Genomic DNA, 13,855 nt, shown 5'->3' on the forward strand with positions numbered 1-13,855 from the left:
GAATGAATGAGTAACAAGTCTGGGGAGTGTGAGTGAGACTGAACAAATGACAGTGAGTTTATCTGTGATTGAGAATGAGTAAGAATTCGTGTGAGTGAGAAAGTATGAGTGAGTCAGAATATGAATGAGCAAGAGTGCAAACGAGTGAGAATTAGTGAATGTGAGAGAGTGCGCGAGATTGATTGGACAGAGCGAAACAAGGAGAAACAAGAGAGACGGCCAGCGGCCGTCAAAGTGAAAGTACCGCTGGCCGGCTGAGGGCATTGCTGTGGGGAGGGGGGATGAGAAATGCGACACGGCGGGCAGGGGAGGGGGCGGAGCGGGGAGAGCGGCATGAGGGTGTGAAGCAGCAGGGGAGGAGTGCTGCTGGCGGTTGACTGGCGATTTGATGATGTGCACGCGCATTTTAGGTCAATGCGCTTGCGCATTGACCTAAAAGCCACGGGCACAGCATCAAATCGTCAGTCAATCGCCAGTCTAGGTAAAGCTTATTTAAGCCCCTATAGAGCTTGCCAGCTATGCGCATGCGCACAGCAGGCGAGCCCTAAAAAGGAAGGTTTAGGGACTGGCAAGTGGGTGCACGTGCCTAGTCAGCATGACAGTACCAGACTGCACGCAGGCTCTGCAATGGCAGACCTTAGACACATTTTACAAGGCTGCTTCTGTGGGTGGCACAACCAGTGCTGCAAGCCCACCAGCAGCATTTGGATTTACACGCCCTGGGAACACTCCATGCACTAGACTAGGGTCTGACAAGTAAACCAAATAGACAAACATGGTACCACTGATTAATACATCAATTTACAATAGGAAGAGCATATGTACTTTAGCACTGATCAGCAGTGGTAAAGTGCCCAGAGTCATAAAATAGCCAACAGCAGGTCAGAAAAAATATAGGAAGAAGGCAGAAAGTTCAAGGATGACCCTGCAAAAAGGGCCAAGTCCAACAAGTGTCAATTTGTCAAGTCGAGGGAAAGGGTCTAAAAAATAAAGCGTGAAACAGCAACATCATAAAGTCATGTGTAGTCAGCAGAGAATGCTGCACGGTTACAGTGGGCTGAACCATATGATAAACAGCATGGTATGGACATGTGACTTGCCAGAGGAAAGACACCATTTTAAGCACTTAAACTTATCAATACAGAAACATGCACAACTCAACATTGGTAACATAGGCAGATACATATGGTACGGAAGGTCGACTGGTGTTGAAAGTAAAGAGGATGAGGAAGGACTTCTAGCAGTGCAGGAGATTCGTATTCCCTCTTTAACAGATTACAAACAATTAGTGAGAGAGTAAATACTTTGTAGAGGATGTAATCAACAGGTTGGGCAAATTCAGAAGAAAACAGAAGCTGCAGTCTGGCATGAGTAACTCATCTAAACTGGGTTTTTAGGTCGAGCCTGGGCAGTGCATGCGCTGTTGCGAGGCATGTAGCAGTGGAGTATGGACTCAGCTCACGTTCCGCCCCCATTTTTGATTGACTTGTGTCATTGTCTTTCCTAAACTCTGTCTTGCGATTCGTTATTAGGCTTGTTAGCCCTCCTTGGTACTGTCTTGTCTGCATTTGTTACCTCCCATAATGACTGGACCTTTTACTTGTCTTGTTACACGGTCAGCTTTATTTTGGCTGTGAGCATTATTTTATTAAATAATTTGGCTCTATTCCACCCACTAACTCGCAGCACGCCACCCGCTTTTATTTCATGTACTATTGGCGAGCGCGCACATGAACTTTTAGTTATTTATTTTAGCAACACTGTCTGCTTTAAGTATAGCGGCTGCGCTTACTTATTTACTTACTTACTTTTTTGTGTACAAGCGCCCATGCAGCGCTTTCACATTTATGAAGGCTGCGTGCCTTTCTTTACAAGCAGTGTCTAAAGGAACAAGCTTGACCAACATCAAAGTGAAAGCGTGTCATGGGCGCTTTTACTCCCAAAAAAACATCTGTTTGTCAGCTTGACAAACAGATGCTTTTTTTTGGTCAAAGCCCCGATGCAGCGCTTTCACTTTAAAGTCAACCACGCCCCTTCCTTTTGACCTGGCTTGTCTAAAGAAAGGGGCATGGGCTTCATGAATGTGAAAGCGCCGCATGGGCGCTAGTGTGAAATAGTTCTTGCATTTGCGAGAGTTTAAGCCAAGGTACAAGTCCTAAAAAAAGAGTGGGGGGACGCTGTCACCGGAAGTGACGTCACAACAGGAAGTGACGTCACGAAAGGTGGCTTGCACCATCGGGCTCATTGCCTCCCCTCACTCACCCTTTAGATGCGATTGCATCTGAGAAGTCAGTGTGTGAACAGCTCCTCGTCCCAGAGAGGCCAAAGAGTGAAGTCCAGCTGTTTGGCAGGGGGGGGGCGTCCCCCCCAGTAAAATAAGTGGGGGGACGCTGTCCACCCGCGTGGTACCCCGACTCGAGCCCTGGTTTAAGCTATTGCATTACCAATAGCGTAAACTCTCGTCAAATATTTGCAATGCAATAGGTCTCGCATTGTTTCAACAAGGGACTTTGAAACCTGCATTTACTTTGGTAGAAAAACACTACGAGTTCCAGAATGCACGAATAAAACCAGGACATGTTCAGCTACTCACACATGCCTCAGAAGAAAGCTCCTAGTTTACCAGTTTCATGCGTTTGTGAAGTTTAACCAGTCTGCTTTCTTTGTATTCTTGATATGTTTTATGTTTATCCTGTTATAAAATCAGTATTGCAAGCCACAGAAAACAAAGAAAAAACCAGGGCTGCATCGGAAACTCAATACTGACCTGAGAAAAGCGCTGTGCATGGAACAATCTGAGAGGGGTGGGTAACTTTCCTTGGAAGCGCTCATACACAACAGCCCTGAGCCACGTGCTCATGAATCAGAACATCTACATCAAACAGTGCGCCTGCACCTCACAAGTAATACCATCACATCTTAGCAGCAGTTAGAGGGCACGGTTCTGACACAGAAACTAGAAACACACACCATACTACAGTCTCCTCACAAAGCCTGCGCTCATCAGCATACCTACAACAAATACAATGAAGAATGCAGTTCCCCCAGCAGTCCTATAGGATTGCTCAGATCCAGCACACTTACACCATGCCTCTTAGCCGCATCTTAAAACACTTGATCGCATCGCAGCCAGAAATCCTACAGAATCCACCTTAGCAAGCAATCCTACAACATGCCAGTCAACCACAAACGTACAGACTTTACTGCCCGCAGTGTTGGTGCCGTAATTACTCCACGTCACCTGGGACAGTGTGCTCATGTTCCCGTTTCCAACCGTATTGGTTTAATTCGTTCCGTTTAAATAAACTAACACTACATCCCCCACAATGCATTACGTGAGAAAAGAAAGCCAGCACCGGAAAATAGCGTCCGTGATAACATTTGGATACACTCATCAGCAATCCTATTCAGTGCTTCACAGCGAGCAGTCATAACCCACCTCTAGCAGCCAGCAGTCCTATACATACCTCAGAGCCAGCACTCCAACATCACCCACCACAGGAAACACTTCTGCCGAGGGTACCCCGCAATCGCTATAGTCTGCACTCCTACCCTTCTCCCAGATCGACTCCTGCACGTGCAGTTTAAATTTTCTTCCAACTCTCACGCTCTGCGTCCGAGTCAGTAAATAATTAACAAACAGCTGGCCCTGAGCCCAACCCGACATGGCGCCAAAAACATTCCGCAGGCCACGTTCTTCTACTATAACCTTACCTTTCAGTTTATCAAGGAAATTGATAGAGAATAAGTGGTGGTCATTGTTGTGCCTACAGGTCTTCATATATTCAGGACTCAGTCAGTCGCGTCTCCACCACCCTTCATTCACAGGTATTGGACTGATGCACGATTGCCAACTGCCTCTATGCCTTGAGGATTCAGAAAAGGGGGTGGTGATGAACAGAGTGTCTGAATTAAGCAGACCACTCTTACCCAGTCCAAAGATCAGGGCTTGATCCATCACAGTTATTTATCTCACTGCACCATCCCAGCTCAGAACCTGGCTATATGCAAATCAGTCTGTCCCTGGCCCAGTGCATCATGGGAACAGGGCAGACTAAACTACCAAGCCAATTCTTCACCAGAAAGGAGACAAGCTACCGGGGACCGGTTTCTGGCATTTCAGCCTTTTTCGGCCCGTTTGCTTGAATCCTGATGGTGCAGTGAGAAAGGGACTCATGTCTGAGTATACCCTGCCACACCTATAGTGGCCAAAAACGATTCAGCAAAGGGGGTTATGATGAACAGAGTGTCTGAATTAAGCAGACCACTCTTACCCAGTCCAAAGATCAGGGCTTGATCCATCACCGTTATTTATCTCACTGCACCTTCCCAGCTCAGAACCTGGCTATATGCAAATCAGTCTGTCCCTGGCCCAGTGCATCATGGGAACAGGGCAGACTAAACTACCAAGCCAATTCTTCACCAGAAAGGAGACAAGCTACCGGGGACCGGTTTCTGGCATTTCAGCCTTCTTCGGCCCGGCTTGCTTGAATCCTGATGGTGCAGTGAGAAAGGGACTCATGTCTGAGTATACCCTGCCACACCTATAGTGGCCAAAAACGATTCAGAAAAGGGGGTGGTGATGAACAGAGTGTCTGAATTAAGCAGACCACTCTTACCCAGTCCAAAGATCAGGGCTTGATCCATCACCGTTATTTATCTCCCTGCACCATCCCAGCTCAGAACCTGGCTATATGCAAATCAGTCTGTCCCTGGCCCAGTGCATCATGGGAACAGGACAGACCAAACTACCAAGCCAATTCTATCACCACCCCCTTTTCTGAATCGTTTTTGGCCACTATAGGTGTGGCAGGGTATACTCAGACATTTTGTCCACCATTTTTGTCCACCATAAGCGTGGAAGGGTATACTCAGATGTGAGTCCCTTGCTCATTGCACCATCAGGATACAGGCAAGCCGGGCCGAAGACGGTGGAATGCCAGAAACCGGTCCCCGGAAGCTTGTTTCCTTCCCAGTATAAGAATTGGCTTGGTAGTTTGGTCTGCCCTGTTCCCATGATGCACTGGGCCAGGGTCAGACTAATTTGCATATAGCCAAGTTCTGAGCTGGGATGGTGCAGTGAGCTAAAAAACGGTGATGGATCAAGCCCTGATCTTTGGACTGGGTAAGAGTGGTCTGCTTAATTCAGACACTCTGTTCATCACCACCCCCTTTTCTGAATCATTTTTGTCCACCATAAGCGTGGAAGGGTATACTCAGATGTGAGTCCCTTGCTCATTGCACCATCAGGATACAGGCAAGCCGGGCCGAAGACGGCTGAAATGCCAGAAACCGGTCCCCGGAAGCTTGTTTCCTTCCCAGTATAAGAATTGGCTTGGTAGTTTGGTCTGCCCTGTTCCCATGATGCACTGGGCCAGGGTCAGACTAATTTGCATATAGCCAAGTTCTGAGCTGGGATGGTGCAGTGAGCTAAAAAACGGTGATGGATCAAGCCCTGATCTTTGGACTGGGTAAGAGTGGTCTGCTTAATTCAGACACTCTGTTCATCACCACCCCCTTTTCTGAATCATTTTTGTCCACCATAAGCGTGGAAGGGTATACTCAGATGTGAGTCCCTTGCTCATTGCACCATCAGGATACAGGCAAGCCGGGCCGAAGACGGCTGAAATGCCAGAAACCGGTCCCCGGAAGCTTGTTTCCTTCCCAGTATAAGAATTGGCTTGGTAGTTTGGTCTGCCCTGTTCCCATGATGCACTGGGCCAGGGTCAGACTAATTTGCATATAGCCAAGTTCTGAGCTGGGATGGTGCAGTGAGCTAAGAAACGGTGATGGATCAAGCCCTGATCTTTGGACTGGGTAAGAGTGGTCTGCTTAATTCAGACACTCTGTTCATCACCACCCCCTTTTCTGAATCATTTTTGTCCACCATAAGCGTGGAAGGGTATACTCAGATGTGAGTCCCTTGCTCATTGCACCATCAGGATACAGGCAAGCCGCGCCGAAGACGGCTGAAATGCCAGAAACCGGTCCCCGGAAGCTTGTTTCCTTCCCAGTATAAGAATTGGCTTAGTAGTTTGGTCTGCCCTGTTCCCATGATGCACTGGGCCAGGGTCAGACTAATTTGCATATAGCCAAGTTCTGAGCTGGGATGGTGCAGTGAGCTAAAAAACGGTGATGGATCAAGCCCTGATCTTTGGACTGGGTAAGAGTGGTCTGCTTAATTCAGACACTCTGTTCATCACCACCCCCTTTTCTGAATCATTTTTGTCCACCATAAGCGTGGAAGGGTATACTCAGATGTGAGTCCCTTGCTCATTGCACCATCAGGATACAGGCAAGCCGAGCCGAAGACGGCTGAAATGCCAGAAACCGGTCCCCGGAAGCTTGTTTCCTTCCCAGTATAAGAATTGGCTTGGTAGTTTGGTCTGCCCTGTTCCCATGATGCACTGGGCCATGGTCAGACTAATTTGCATATAGCCAAGTTCTGAGCTGGGATGGTGCAGTGAGCTAAAAAACGGTGATGGATCAAGCCCTGATCTTTGGACTGGGTAAGAGTGGTCTGCTTAATTCAGACACTCTGTTCATCACCACCCCCTTTTCTGAATCATCTATGCCTTGAGGGGCACCTTCATGTAGTCCTGTGTTTTTTTTAACCAACAGTGTAACACAGTTCACAGTCTAATAGCTGGGGTGGGCGGAGCTAGGTGGGCTGAGGGGAAGAGGAGGGGTCAGGACAGGATGAGGGTCAGTTAGAGTAGGGACAGGAAAGATACTGGAAGTGTGTAATAAAGCTCCAGTTAAACATCAAGCAGTGTCTGTATTTCTTTGTAGCACTATGCTACAACTGGCGACGAGGGTGGGATGCTAAACTCACTGTCTGCAACACCCTGAAAGAACACCCTGTCCCAAGCAGCATCGAGGAAAACGCTGCCGAGTGGAACCACTCTGCCGCCTGAAGGACGAGGCCAGCAGCTGTTGAACCTGCCCCTCCAGAGTCTGTGAGGGAGCCGAAAGGGGCCGCAGAAACGAGCGCTGAATCGCTCAACAGCCAAGAAGCTAATCGCGTTAAAACACGTCTCACGCTGGAAGCGTGTGCCCTAGGTGAGTAGTCCGTGTACAGAGATCGGGAGCCCACTCCGACCCTGTGTTGCGCCCAAGAACGAAGAAGAAGTGCCCCCAGAGCAGCGGACATCGTCCGTGACGTGCTGCTAGCAAGCGCCGCTGAGCGCGCTACAATTAGAGCCCGGGTGCCGTCGGAGGTCGGAAAACCTCACGCCCGATGCGTGAGGTTTGGCGCGCTATCGGCGCAGAAGAGCGGGAACTGAGAAAGTGAGCTGGGAGCCCACCCCAACCTCACCTGGTGGTCGCAGTGGCTAAAGAAGAGTGAATCCTGGTGTGGACTGCCCCTGAAGACGATCGCCGGTGAGTCCTGAGTGAATTGGAGGGGATGAACCTGGAGAGAAAGCCTTGTGTATGCCTGCAGTGACGGCGGCCATCTTGAAGTCAGGTGTTTTTCAGGACAGAACCCTTGATTGTTGCAGAGCGGCCATTTTGAAGTCAGGCACCCAGCAGAAACAAGCATTGATGAGAACAAATAAACAAGCATTGGCTAATAGAAAGAAACAAGCACTGTTGAGCGACCACTGTGCCCTCGGCCTGGTTGCCCCCTCGCTCCCCGCCTGCTGCCTGCCTCTTACCTGCTGCCTGCCTGCCTGCTGCCGATCCATCCCGGCGCCCCAGCCGCCGCAGGGCCGCCCGCCTCGATCGCCGATCCAGCCCGGCGCCCCAGCCGCCGCAGGGCCGGCTGCCTGGATTTTCGCGCCGGTTTTTGACGCGACCCCGCCCCCCGCCTGCCGATAGGCCCACGCGCTCCCCGCCTCCCGCCTGACCCGCCCTCCCGGATCCCTTCTTATGACGCCCCCTCAGCGACCGCGCAGCGGACGCGCGCAGCGGGAACGCCGACTGAGCGCCGAAGGTGGCCCAAAGGTAAGCCCGTCTGCGCCTGTCCGTGCCTGGACCGCGCCCAGTGCCAGGACCCCTGGCCCCCGCAGATCCCAGCCCACCCGCCGGACGTACGACGCCGCCACCCTCATCGCACTCAACGACGGACGAGTCCCGGGATGCTACCGTGCCACCCCGAGGCGCTCCCACGGACCCTTCTGCTGCACCGCCTGCAAGTTCACCTGCATCCGGACCTGCCTCGCACCAGCACCCGCCAAGACGAACACCAGCAGCAACCACCTCAAGTGCATCCTGCTCAACACCCGCTCAGTCCACAGACACGCCATCGAACTCTGGAACCTCATCGACACCACAGCTCCTGACGTTGCCTTCCTCACGGAGACCTGGATGAACGCTTCTTCAGCGCCCGACATCGCCATCGCCATCCCAGAGGGCTACAAGATCACCCGGAGGGACCGCACCGCCAACCAGATGGGAGGAGGCATCACCATCATCCACAGGGACACCATCCGCATCACGACCTACACCGACGACATCCTGACTACCGCCGAACACCTACACTTCCAGATCCACATCGACCCGAAGACCACCCTCAGAGGCACCCTGATCTACCGACCCCCGGGACCACGCACACAATTCAGCGAGGACATCGCCGACTTCGTCAGCCCGCATGCCCTCCCCTCCGCTGACTACATCCTCCTGGGGGACCTCAACTTCCACCTGGAGAACAACAACGACCGCAACACCACCACCCTGCTCGACAACCTCGCCAACCTCGGACTCAAGCAGCTGGTGACCACCCCCACCCACCTCGCCGGACACACACTCGATGCCGTCTTCTCATCCAGCAAAGACATCGCCTTCAGCCACGCCACAGGACTCCACTGGACGGACCACAGCTGCGTCCACTTCACCTTCAGAAGAATGACGATCCACCACCACCAGCAACAGGTCGCCCGCAGAAACTGGAGCAAGATCACAGTCGACCAGCTCGCCGCTTCCCTGAGCCAGCACCCTCCCGCCAGCTCAGCGAACCCCAGCCAGGCCGCCGACAACCTCACGAAGTGGATCAGCAACTGCGTGGACGAACTCGCCCCACTGAAGACCCCGCCCAGCAGACCCGGCAGCAAGAAGGCCCCATGGTTCACCGACGAACTCAAGAGCTCCAAGAAGAACTGCCGAGCCCTCGAGAAAGCCTGGAGAAGAGAGCCAACAGCTTGACCACCCTCAAGCTTGCCACCCGGAAGCACCACCAGCTGATCCGCGACACCAAGAAAACTGCATTCAAGGACCGACTGGACAACAACGCACACAACTGCAAGGAACTCTTCAACATCGTGAAAGAGCTCTCCAACCCCAACGCCGGAAACAATGACATCACCCCATCGCAAGAACTCTGCAACTCCCTCGCCTCCTACTTCCACAACAAAATCGCGGACATACACAACAGCTTCAACACCCAACCGACGAACGCCACGTCCGACTCAACCGAACCACCCTCCGCGCCTGGACTCCTATCAGCACCGAAGACACCGTCCGCATGATGAACTCCATCCACTCCGGATCTCCGACCGACCCCTGCCCTCACCACGTCTTCAACAAGGCCGACGCTGTCATCGCACCCCACCTGCGGGACATCATCAACACCTCATTCGACACCGCCACCTTCCCTGAGAGCTGGAAGCACGCCGAACTCAGCGCTCTACTCAAGAAACCAACAGCGGACCCCACCGAACTCAAGAATTACCGCCCCATCTCGCTCCTCCCGTTTCCAGCCAAAGTCATCGAGAAGACCGTCAACAAGCAACTGGCCGCCTTCCTCGAGACGAACGGATCCCTCGACCCCTCACAGTCTGGCTTCCGAGCCAACCACAGCACCGAGACCGCCCTCATCGCTGCCACCGATGACATCCGAACCCTGATGGATAACGGAGAAACAGTGGCCCTCATCCTCCTAGACCTCTCCGCGGCCTTCGACACCGTCTGCCACCGCACCCTAGTGCAGCGCCTCTACAACGTCGGAATCCAGGAGAAGGCACTGGAATGGATCATCTCCTTCCTCGACGGAAGAACCCAGAGAGTCCGCCTACCACCGTACAAATCAAAGGCCACCGAAGTCATCTGCGGCGTACCCCAAGGATCCTCGCTGAGCCCAACCCTCTTCAACGTCTACATGAGCCCCCTCGCGGCCATCGCACGCCAACACAACCTGAACATCATCTCCTACGCCGACGATACCCAGCTGATCCTCTCCCTTACCAACGACCCCGCCGCCGCCAGAGCCAACCTTCACGAAGGAATGAAAGAAGTAGCCGAGTGGATGTCGACCAGCCGCCTGAAGCTGAACTCGGACAAGACGGAAGTCCTCATCCTGGGATCCTCGCCCTCCGCCTGGGACGACTCCTGGTGGCCCCCCGCCCTGGGAACTGCACCCAAACCGACAGACCACGCACGCAACCTGGGCTTCATCCTGGACTCCTCCCTCTCCATGACCAAGCAAGTCAACGCAGTCTCCTCGTCGTGCTTCAACATCCTGCGCATGCTACGGAAAATCTTCCGGTGGATCCCCACCGAGACCAGGAAGACTGTCACCCAGGCCCTCGTCACCAGCCGACTGGACTACGGCAACGCCCTCTACGCCGGAACCACCACCAAGCTCCAGAAGAGACTCCAACGGATCCAGAACGCCTCAGCCAGACTCATCCTCGACATCCCACGACACAGCCACATCTCCGGACACCTAAGAGACCTGCACTGGCTCCCGGTCAACAAGAGAATCACCTTCCGTCTCCTCACCCACACACACAAAGCCCTACACGATCAAGGCCCGAGCGACCTCAACAACCGCATCAACTTCTACGCTCCCAAACGACACCTCCGATCAGCCAGTCACGCCCTCGCCGCCGTCCCCCGCATCCGAAGAACGACAACAGGAGGAAGGTCCTTCTCCTACCTGGCCGCCAAGACCTGGAACTCCCTCCCGACCGACCTGCGCCTGACCCAAGACCACCTCGCCTTCAGGAAGAAGCTCAAGACCTGGCTGTTCGGGCAGTAGCAGCACCCCCCCCCCCCCCCTAGCGCCTTGAGACCCTCCGGGTAAGTAGAGCGCTCTATAAATGTCTATGATTGATTGATTGACTGTTAAGAGCAAATAAACAAGCATTGGCGATTGAAAACAAACAAGCATTGATAAGGGCAAATAAACAAGCATTGGCTAAAAGAAAGAAACAAACATTGTCAAGAGCAAATAAACAAGCATTGGCGAGTGGAAACCAACAAGCATTGGCGGAAAGAAACAAACAAGCATTGAAAAGAGCAAATAAACAAGCATTGGTGAATAGAAAAGGAAAATAAAACACAAGCATTAGTGAGGATAAATAAGGACACAGCGACACCATGACGACCCCAGCCAATTCACCGCCGCGGAATGAGGTCAAGGGAGGAACACACCTGCGAGTACCAGAACCCCTGACCGTGACCACAGGTGGGAGCATGGGCCCCAAGTGGCAAGAATGGCTAGAAGACTTCGAAGACTACATCGAGGGGTCTAAAGTAACAGCAGATAAGGAAAAGCTAATTGCCCTACGCAACCTAGCAGGCCGAGAAATAAGCAAATTGATCAAAGATATCCCTCCTACGGATGCTGATACGTATGACAAGGTGCGTGAGGCATTAAATAAGAAGTTTCTTCATAAAAGAAACGTGGACTATGAACGCCACACATTCCATCAGGCACGTCAGGGGAAAGAGGAAGCGATGAGTGCATTCAACCCCCGACTACGACGGCTGTCGAGGCATTGCGAGTTCGAAACCTTCTCGCCCGATGCTGCCATCAAATCGCAGATCATAACTGGCTGTCACTCAGAAACGCTCAGAAGGTGGCTGCTAAGAAAACCCCATGAGCTAGAAGAGATTGAGGAGATGACTCGCCTGTACGACCAAGCAGAAGAACACCACGCCGCCACCATTGAAACGGGACACAGTGTGAGTCATGAGCAAGCACACCGCGTTCAAGAACAACGCTGGAGCGGACGAAAGTATTCACAAGAGAAGCAATGGAGGCCAAGACAATCATCGCACCAACGACGCCCGGAATATAGAAGAAAAGAACCAGGGCGAAGAGACCGGAAGCCAGAAAGGACTCGACGATGTTACAGATGTGGATATGATTACCCTCATATAGACTCCTGTCCAGCCATGGGCCAGCGCTGCAGGAAATGTGGGCGATCGAATCACTTCGAGGCCATGTGTGGGGACTATCACAAAGAAAAGCGAAGTGGAGCAACAAGATCGCCTCGCTCAAACACAAGGAAGCATCACATCCGGGCCGTCCAAGGAGAGCCCGTGCGGCCCCCAAGTTCATCGCGTTCCAGCCGAGAGTCGCGCAGGTCCCGATGAGAACGCAGATCTCCATCTCGAGAGTCAAGATCATCATCCTCCAGGGATTCGGCCTACACCGTGGAGTATGTAAACATGATTGCCGATCCCGATCAACTCAAAAGATATCCACGCCTACACATAAAAGTGGGGAATCATGACACCAAATTTGTAATGGACAGCGGGGCTTCGCTGAACTACATTCCAGTTACGGAACACGAGAAAATGAATCCGAAGCCTCCACTAACTTTTGCATCAGTCCGTGTCTTCACGTGGATGTCCAAAAAAACGCTTCCTTGTCTGGGTAAATTCCACACGACACTCACGCATGACAACATTTCCATACCGGCAGTAATACACGTCATCAAGGGCCCTGAAGTGGACTGCCTACTCAGTCTCCCCACTGCAGAGCGTTTGCGTCTAGTGGAAATACTGTTCAAAGTCAGTGATAATCCAGACTGCATCAGCAAATTTCCCAAGCTGTTCCAAGGCCTAGGCAAGCTAAAAGGGTGTCAAATCCATCTGCACATCAACGAACGGATCAAACCCGTTGCACAGCACCCACGACGTGTTCCATTTCATCTGCAAAGTGCCGTTGAAGACGAACTACAGGAACTTTTGTCCGCGGACATCATAGAGCGGACAGATGGCCCGACGCCCAGGGTGTCCCCGGTGGTCATTGTACCCAAGAAAGGAACTCCCAACAAAGTGAGACTATGCGTTGACATGCGCCTGCCGAATACTGCGATTGAAAGGGAGCGACACCCTGGACAGCATCTAAGCGACATGATTGCTGCGCTGAATGGCGCTAAAGTATTCTCAAAGTTGGACTTGAACAAGGGCTATCACCAACTTGAGCTAGACGTCAACTCTCGCTATATCACCACGTTTGCTACTCACCTGGGACTTTACAGGTACAAACGGCTGAGTTTTGGTGTCTCTTCTGCCGCTGAGATCTTTCAGGAGGCGATCCGGGAAATTATTCAACATATCCCCAACACCTTGAACTATAGTGACGACATCCTGGTCTATGGATCCGATGTTCGCGAGCACGACATCGCTCTTGACTGTGTCTGTCATGTCCTGTTGGAGGCAAACCGGACGTTGAACAAAGAGAAATGTGAATTTCACCAAGCTACTCTGAAATTCTTTGGCCACATCTTCTCCGATGAGGGCATGAAGCCAGATCCAGACAAAATTGCAACTCTGAACAATACCAGGAGCCCCCAAGATGTCAATGACTTGAGATCCTTCTTGGGGATGGCCAGCTACTGTGCCCGCTACATCCGTGACTATGCGACCATCAGTCACCCCCTTCGGGCCCTCACCAAACAGGGTCAACCATTCGACTGGACCCCTGAGTGTGAGCGAGCATTCAAGGACATCAAGCGTGCTGTGGAATCAGCTGACAGCCTCTCGTACTTCAACCCCCAGCGGAAGACTGAGATCACAGTCGACGCCAGCCCCGTTGGCTTAGGGGCCATCTTGGCTCAATATGATAACGACTCTGACCAAAGGCAGATTGTTGCCTATGCCAGCCACAGCCTCTCTGATC

The 13,855-nt window shown here is 52.2% G+C and overlaps 1 protein-coding gene across 2 annotated transcripts in view; it reads right to left on the reverse strand.

The window, feature by feature from the left end:
* The window catches only part of LOC147705734 (sulfotransferase 1C1-like), a 698,364-nt gene extending 694,763 nt beyond the window's left edge, over positions 1 to 3,601 (reverse strand). The window contains exon 1 of one of the 2 annotated variants that reach the window (XM_086932178.1): positions 3,468 to 3,601. The gene's annotated coding sequence lies outside the window, so the exon portion shown is untranslated. The remainder of the gene's footprint in view (positions 1 to 3,467) is intronic. The other variant, XM_086932181.1, reaches the window with a different exon arrangement.
* Between the last annotated feature and the right edge of the window lie 10,254 nt (positions 3,602 to 13,855).

The sequence above is a fragment of the Lissotriton vulgaris genome, chromosome 7 (assembly GCF_964263255.1).
Source record: "Lissotriton vulgaris chromosome 7, aLisVul1.2, whole genome shotgun sequence".
Taxonomy (NCBI): Eukaryota; Metazoa; Chordata; class Amphibia; order Caudata; family Salamandridae; genus Lissotriton; species Lissotriton vulgaris.